Consider the following 8,977-nt stretch of genomic DNA (forward strand, 5'->3'; position numbering starts at 1 on the left):
CCTCGTCTTTGGCAATTCAGCACTGCCACTTGGCCCTTGTTACCCTGAGATCCAGTTAGACCCATGTCATCTAAGTCACCTAATGCAGCAACTGCAGCTCCCACTGTGATGTCTTCTTTACATAAAAGGCCAATGATGAGCTGGGCATGGTGACACATGCCTTGAATTGCAGCACTCAGGAGGCAGAGGTAGGAGGATCTCTGTGAGTTCAAGGCCGCCTTGAGATTACATAGTTCATTTCAAGTCAGCCTGAGCTAGAGTGAGACCCTACCTCCAAAAACCAAAAGAAAAAAAAAAAAAAGACCAATGATGGTGCACTTTAAGTATGCTGGTAGTCCCCTCAGAAATCCGTTTCTTATAGTCTTCGTGAAGGGCACATCTTCTGGAAGCCTGGAAGTGTCAGAGACCATGACCTGGCTGCCCTGAGGACAAAAGAGAACTAGCAGCCCTCATGCAGCCCCTCCCCCGAGAACAAACAGCTGCTCTGGGAGATGTCACAAGAGAGATTCTAGAAATACCACAAGATGCTCCAGAAGATTACGGCCAGGTGGCCCTACTTCCTCCTTCCTTGTACCCCTCCCCCTTTTTCCCCTCCTTATTGCCCTACCTGCTGGTTGATTATAAAAGAGCTAAAAAATCCAACATTAAACAAGACCTTGACAAATCCTCCGCTTGGTCTCCTTCTTCTTTCCCACCTGTTCTTTCAGGTTGCAGCCCTCCTCGACCACCCGATGTTAGATTGGTCCCGCGGGTCAGGGGCATGGAAGCTCCCACTGTAGGAGCAAAAATGAGTTAACATGGCAAATCCACTCCAGCATTCCAAGTTCTCTTAGCCTTTTAATCCCTTTCATCAACATTAAGCCAAAGGATATCGGGCAGTTCCAATTCACTCACAGGAGGCCATCTTTGGATCCATACTTCAGCCAACCAATCAAATAAACTCTTGGCACCTCTTCCAAGTGCACAAGCTTCAGTGTTAAATCTAAAATCTGCCCAATGGGCCCATTTCAGTAAATCATCCTGATCCAATCTTACGTTCTTTCCTCCATCATCCCACACCCTTAAAGCCCATTCCCACACATATTCCCACGCTTCTTCCTGTACAAGTTAGAAAACTGATGTTCTTTAGGAGTGTACCTCACCTCCTCCTGTGTCCCACTTTCTATCTCACCTTAGGGGCCTGCCTAGCCTTCAGTCTGGTTATAGGCTTAGAGGCAAAGTTGGGTAGGAACTGAGGAGCATCAGCACCTCCTGCTGATTCCTCAAAGAGGACTTAATTTCCTCAGGCAAGGGTGGGGAGGGTTATACTTCAGGGTGTGGATGTGGGGATACAACTGCTGCTAAAGGAAGGAGATCATGTTTTCCTGCAAAACAGCTTCTTTGGAATCTGAGAGTTCACTGTCCACAGTTTCTTCAGGGTCTTCCCATGCATTACCTTCCCAAGTCACAGGATCCCACTCTTTTCCAATTAGTGCCTCTCACTTTAACTTCTGATAGCTGGTGAGGCTGGGACTTGAGTTTGCATTGCAAATTAGCCAATCTCACAATGAGAGCTTGGGTTGGGTTTTCTGCAATCTGAGCCCTGTTCTGGCTAGAGAGGAGACTCTCCTCCAGGGCTCCCTTAGAAGCCTCCAGATCATGTTTGTGGGTTTTAAGCTTAGAATTTTCCTTTCTGAACTTCTGTTGTTCCCTCACTAGCTTATCCAGAGATGTCAGAAGCAACCAACCAGCCTCATCATTTGTCTTACTTTTCCACAAATATTTAAAATACAGAGTCACTAAATTCCTTGCTCTTCACAAGATATGGCTCAGGATCATCAAATACATCTCACAGAGTTCTTGAAATAGTTCACACCATAAATTATTACTCCCTCCTTATTTCCAGTAAAAGTGCTCTCCTTATCACCAGTAGGGTCTTTAGTGGCATTGAAGTTGGAAAGCCAACCCCATATAGCACCAAGCCCACAAGAGAAATCCATCCTCACAATTCTGTTTCTCTAGAACCACTTCTGGTACCAAAATCTGTATTAATCAGGGTTCTCTTGAGGAACAGAGCTACTAGAATCAATTATACTAAAAAGGGAATTTATTGGATTATCTTGTGGTAGTCCAGTAGCAGTTGCAGGCCCAAGAATCAAGGAACCTGGTAGCTGATCAGTCCACATGGCCAGATGCCTCCTCAGGCCCAATCCAGCACTAAAGGCCTGGAGGCTTCCTGAGGAGCCACTGGGTTTTGATCCACGTAGGTCTTCAGTTGATGCTGGTCTTCAGTCCATGCTGGAAGGCAGTGAGCAGCTCTGGCAGCCAAGTGGGAAGAAGGAAGGAAGGGCTCTTTTCACCCAGAGCTTCCTTATATAAAGTTCTCCTCTGAGAGGGCCCTCCAAGCTCTGGGGGAAGAACTTCCTCCTTCAGCTAATCCTTCCTGGAAGCAACTTCAAAAGATCCACCAGAAAGGGATTTCTATGGATTACTAAACAGATCAAGTTAACAACATGTTAACGATCACATTAGTCAAGTCCAGAACCATTATAAAATGAGGAAAAGCGATAATTTATTATATATCAAGCTGGTTACATACAGTAAACATTGCTTGTGGGAGAAAGAAATTGAGTGATGTTTTGTTAGTGGGGGAAACAGCTGACAAAGATAAAAAAAAAAGTGATTGTGGTAGTCTGAATATAAAGTGTCCCCTATAGCCTCTTGTGTTGTGATTAATTCTCATACCTAACCCCAGCTGATGGCAGTTTAGGAGGTGTAGCCAGCTGTGCTGGGGGAGGTGTGTCACTGGGGGCAGACCTTGAGATGTGTTAGCCCATCTTGCCAGTGCTCCTTGCTAACTCTTGATGCTACTTTCCTACCTTTGTTTAAAGATGTGATACCTGCTCTCTGCTCTGCAATGGCTTTCCCTGCCAGGATGAAACTTTCCTTAAAACTGTAAACCAAAATAAAACTTTTCCTCATATCAGCCACTTCTGGAAAGATGTTTTGCCCCAGCAATGAAAAGGTGACCACAACAGTATCCATGGAGGTTGGTATGGGATGTTAGGATAAGGATATTAAATGGAGAGAAACTTTCCCTAGTTATAAGACTAAGAGCTGTATAATCAGTACAGAAATTTCTAATACCTAGACTCTGGAATACATATTTGGAATATAGGAATCTGCATCCAAATATCACTACCACTATATAAGTACTTTACTTCATCTCTCTTTTTCTCTTTGGTCCCCTATCAAATTCAAACAAAAATAATAACTGAACCAAAAGGGAATATAAAGAGATGAACTAGAAGAATGGGGAAGGGAGGATAAAAAGATACAATTGAAACATGGGGAGAACAATTGAGGGAAAGATGAGGAAGAAGGATAGGAGGTGGGTGGGAATTAACAAAAACAAATTACATTTGAAAATTCCAGAATAGATCATAGCTAAATCTCTGTATGCCAACTAAAAATAAATCAATATTTTTAAAGCTGATATTCAAAGATTTGAAAAAAAAGGAATATGGACAGGAGAGATGGCTGAGTGGTTCAAGGCTCTTGCTTACAAAGCCTCATGCCTGGGTTCAATTCCCTGGCACCCACATCAATTCAGACATAAAAAGTGGCATCTGTTTACACACACACACACACACACACACACACACACACACAGAGAGAGAGAGAGAGAGAGAGAGATACATGTAAAAATATTTTTCTTTAAAAATCAGCTTTGGGCTGGAGAGACAGCTTAGCGGTTAAGTGCTTGCCTGTGAAGCCTAAGGACCCCGGTTCGAGGCTCGGTTCCCCAGGACCCACGTTAACCAGATGCACAAGGGGGCGCACGCGTCTGGAGTTCATTTGCAGAGGCTGGAAGCCCTGGCGTGCCCATTCTCTCTCTCTCTCTCCCTCTATCTGTCTTTCTCTCTGTGTCTGTCACTCTCAAATAAATAAATAAATAAAAATTAATTTTAAAAAATAAGCTTTATTTGAGTTATTGCATATGGATATTTTGAGTTCATATATAAAGGATCAAGTGAGTATAAAATAATTAGTGTTCCATCATTATAACTAAATATTATAATTCTATTATATATAATTATGTTATATAATGTATATTATGGTTATATATTATGATATAATATTGTTATAATAAATAAATTAAGTATTAATTTTTGTCTAGTGTTTGTGTACCCAGAGACTTGGGCATGATGAGCACTTACTTTATCTCTGATATGTACTCCTATCACTCTTTGCTAATCTTTGAACTCACATCACAAGGAAGGAATTCTCACTCTCATTCTGTAGAAGAGGATATTGGTCCTTGAACAAATGACAAACCTTTCAATAACCACGAAACAAGAGCCCATTGAAGTAAGTCCTCAGTGAAATCATTAATTTGACATTGTGAATTTTTTTAAATTCCTTTCTGTGGCATAAGTTAAGTTTCATTTTTATTCCTTTTCAGTGAGCTCTCCTTGGCATTATTCAAGCATTCTGTTTGACATAATGACGCCTTTGACATAAACATGTTTCAAAGAAGAGAAGGCAGCAGTCAGGTGAACACAAGTCACCTCAGAAATCTCTCCACTAAGGTTTGAGATTTTCTGAAGATCTTATGTGTACTCCCAAGGGTCTGTGAGAATTGTTAAGTTAAGGGTTATTTATCAATGACAAGCTAAGATTATTTACAGAATCATATTTTTAATAACCTAGTCCCAAAATTGGAATCAGTAATTGCCTCATGTTGAGAGTCTTTAATAGCATTTTTGTTTTGAATTTATTGTGCCCACGTAGTTCTAGTTTATGCATCTTAGGCTAAAGTGGAAAAAAAAAAATGGAGGCAGAATCACCATTTAAATGGAGAAATTCTACTAAGTTAGGGCCAAATGACATCATGTTATGGTTTGGCAGCAGCTGGAACCAAGAAAAGTGTTGGAAAAATTGACTGACCTCATGGCACACAGATGCATGGGCATGGTGACCGCAACAGAACTTGAACCTTAGCAGTGAGTGCCATGTTCATTTGTGAGTGGTTTTCAGTTTTACGAAAAGAATAACACCCATCACATTAAATAAATGTTACAAAATTGAATTTTACTAGGCTACATTTTTGTCTGTATTTAATTAGCAGATGTATTTGAATTTCATAGCTTAAACAATTTGCATGCATAAGAAGTTATAAGTAGATTTAGATTTCTAAATATTTTAGCAGAATTTTAATAACAATCAGTTAAAGAAACATTGGTATTAAACAGAACATTGGTTTCTTTTGGAAAGGATGTATCTGTTTCTTGCTCAAGTTTGGATAATCACTACAATGATGAAAACTTCATACTGGCTTTGAAGATAGATACAATTATGTGAAAGATTTCTATTACTTTAATCTCTGGCTGTGTCAACTTGGGTGAGTAATTTGACTTTTCTGAGCCTCAGTTTTCTCTTTCTCTTATTAATGTTTCCTATCCCAGGAAAAATCCCAAGAACTGAGCCTACAATAAATCTTAGTATTCAAAGAACCCTAAATGATAGAAAATAACTTACAGGTGAAGAAATTGAAACACAGGAAAATCTAGCAGAATGAGAACCTAGGTATTCTGACTGTATCCATTTTAACCCTCTTTATTCTATATAACCCTTGAAATATCTACCACACTTTATTACATGGGTTTTTTTTTCTGGGGGGGGGTTTCCATGTAGGGCCTCACTCTGGTTCAGCTGACCTGGAATTAGCTAGTCTCAGGGTGGCCTCCAACTCATGGTAATCTTCCTACCACTGCTTCCTGCGTGCTGGGATTAAAGGAGTGCACCACCGCACCTGGCCTATATTTTGTGTTTTTACGTTGTTTATGTTTACATGCAGCTTCCCTAGATTAGTGTCTGAGCTCTGCCACAGCACAGCACAGACGCCAGCAGTGACACCCACTCCAGTATGGTGGACTCACATCTCAGACAAACTTAAAGCTAATCTTAAAGAGAATCAATTCTTACTGGTACTGGATGAAGGCTATAATAATTTGTGGAAGACTCTCGAGGGAGTGCAAAAAAGAGGGGGGATTCCTAAATTAGCACTGGAAATCTCTTTGAATGCAGTAGACACAGTTAACAATTCAGAAAGGATAAGGTACCATGGATTCACAGGATAGTACCAAAGAGAGGAGGATTGCAGAAAGGCTGAAAGTTCCAGAAATTTGCAGAATTTTATCTTCAGCTTAATTCTGACTAGTGCTTAATCTCAAAGAGACTACTGGAGCTGTGTGTGTGTGTGTGTGTGTGTGTGTGTGTGTGTGTGTGTGTGTGTGTGTGTTTTGTGGGGGAAGTCCCTAAAGCTCATATAGGGTCAAAGACCCTGCACATCTTTGATAATCACTGTGGAAAAGTCATTTACACTACAGCATTCAAGTCGAAGACTGGGAAGGGTCAACTCAGTAATTGGGTTACAAGGGCTGCTCTGGTTCTGACTAACAAATGACCAAAACATTCCCAACTCCCTTGACTTTGTCTCCAATGAAGCTTGGGATGTTAAAGCAGTTGAAAAACCATCCAGCACCCAACAATGTAAAATTTATAAATAAAAATTACCAGAAGTCCTATGATGCAGCATAATATAACCCGATAAAAGGATAAAAATCAATTAACATAACAACATACCAGAAATGGCAGAAATAAAACTAATAGATAAGGGCATTAAGCTAATTATTACAAATATGTTTCATGTACTTATAAGGGAGGAACTTTTGACATAAAAGACCCAAAAAGAAATTCTATAAAATGTCATAGTATGAAGAAAACCACACAGGCTGTGATATAGTAGTTAGAAGCATATATTAGTCCATGTTCTCAGACTGTAATAAATACTAGCTGGGTAAATGTAGTTTTTGAAAGGATTAGTTAGCTTATGGTTGTCTAGCACTGGTGTATTCCTGGTTCTGGTGAGGACTCCTCCGGACTGCATCACAACCCAGCCAGTGACATCCTGGTGAAAACACACGTGAAAGGGAAAGAGGCTGTGGTATGAAAGAAGCCAGAGATCACTCTCAGGAGTGCTAATTCAGCGAAAGGAGTACTCCATCATTCCAAGGGTGATACTCCAAATCACTTACTTACCTTGCTCCACTCTACCAATTCTTACACTGTCACCGCGAAGACCAAGCTCCCAGCATATAAACCTTTTAGGGAAAAACTCCAACCTTGTGTAAGCCATAGCAACATTGTAAAGAAAACATTGACACATGTAAACACACACCTTTAGAATCCATTCAAAATGAAACACAAAGAGAAATATCAGTAGAACTTGAAATTGTAATCCCCCAAGTAGAAGAGACGGAAGAATGTGTACCAAACAAATTACTAGCACCAATCAATGATGGCCAATTCCTTTTCAAAACTCATTGAAAAGTAAAATTCCACAGACTTAAATCTGGAAAAATATTATCACAATAGATGTGGAGAAAATAATCCTAATTTACTTCTCAATCAAATTGCTTAAGATTGGAAACGAATAAGAAATATGAAAATCAGATGAGAGGGACACATTACACACAGCAAATATAGGAATGGCAGCAGATGCTTTCTAAGAATTGACCCTACTTTGAAAATTTATACCCAGTTAACAATATTTTGGGGCCAGGCATGGTGGCAACATGCCTTTAATCTCAGCACTCGGGAGGCAGAGATAGGTGTATCATTGTGAGTTTGAGTCCACCCTGAGACTACATAATGAATTCTAAGTAAGCTTGGCTAGAACGAGACACTACCTAAAAAAAAAAAAAAAAAAAAAAGCAAACAAACAATAATTTTGCAACTGTAGATGAGATTTCCAGTTTATATAAGAATGCATAGGCATGTCTAGCTTGCCATGTCCCTGACAAATACATGTATAATTCTAGGAATAACGCAAGAGACAAGGATGTTTTTAAAAAGTGAAAAAGAAACCGTGTTCTGGGTAGGAACGCCAGCACATGAACAATGTAGCAACAATGTATTTATATCCTCAAATCCAACAGTAGAAGGTGAGGCAAGTTGGGCATTTCACAATCCCCAAAGTAGGAACAAGAGATGACATAGGTAGATTTTCTTTCCCCTCCTTCTTCTGGTTAGGGATTATGCCAACCACACTAGGTAAGATAAGTAGTACTGGCAGAGGGAATCAAACTGGAAGCTTGATGGCCATGCACAGTCAAAGGGAAGCACTGGTCCAGACCCACAGAAATCAGTTAACCAAGGCTATGTAACCAGGATCATTACCAGAAGGACAAGTAAACCAGAACTATCTCCAGAGACCATAGAAACCAGGCAGCCAGGTGCATCATCAGAGAAACCAGTCAACTCAGTCCATTTCTAGAGTTACCATGAGTACCTAGCATGTGGAAGAGCTTAGATTTCAATTCCTAATAATGAAAAATTAAAAAAAAAATAGAACAAGAAAGAAAGAGAAAGTCAAGAAGCACTAAAGGGTTCTGAAAATTACACTTCCATTGGACCTAACTGAAAAAAAAAAAAAAAAAGACTGATTGTTAAGTAAGTATTTTAAACCAAACACACGCTCTGTTAACATAGAGATCTAAATGTCCAGGAAATCAACTATTATAACATGATCCAGAAAAATCTTGTATTGAATAAGAAACATAATCAAATAACACCAATACTAAGAAAAGTCTATGTTGAAATTATTTCACATAGATTTCAAAACAACCATCAAGAAATATTTCAACAATCACTTACTAATTGTCTTAAACAAATAAAATAAAACCTCAGCAAAGAAATATGTAAAGAACCAAATGGAAATTGTAGAACTAAAAGCTATTCAAAATAGGATAAATCCAAAGAAAATCAAGAAATATCTAAGTTAAGCTAAAATCAATGGAAAAATTACTGATAGGAACCAGAGAAAAACCACACATTATCCCTGGGGGGGATACCCATTAAAATGACAGCAGATTTCTCATCTGAATCCATGAAGGCCAAAAGGAAATTAGCATTATATTTTCCTCATTTTGAA

Source organism: Jaculus jaculus, chromosome 2 (genome assembly GCF_020740685.1).
Source record: "Jaculus jaculus isolate mJacJac1 chromosome 2, mJacJac1.mat.Y.cur, whole genome shotgun sequence".
Taxonomy (NCBI): Eukaryota; Metazoa; Chordata; class Mammalia; order Rodentia; family Dipodidae; genus Jaculus; species Jaculus jaculus.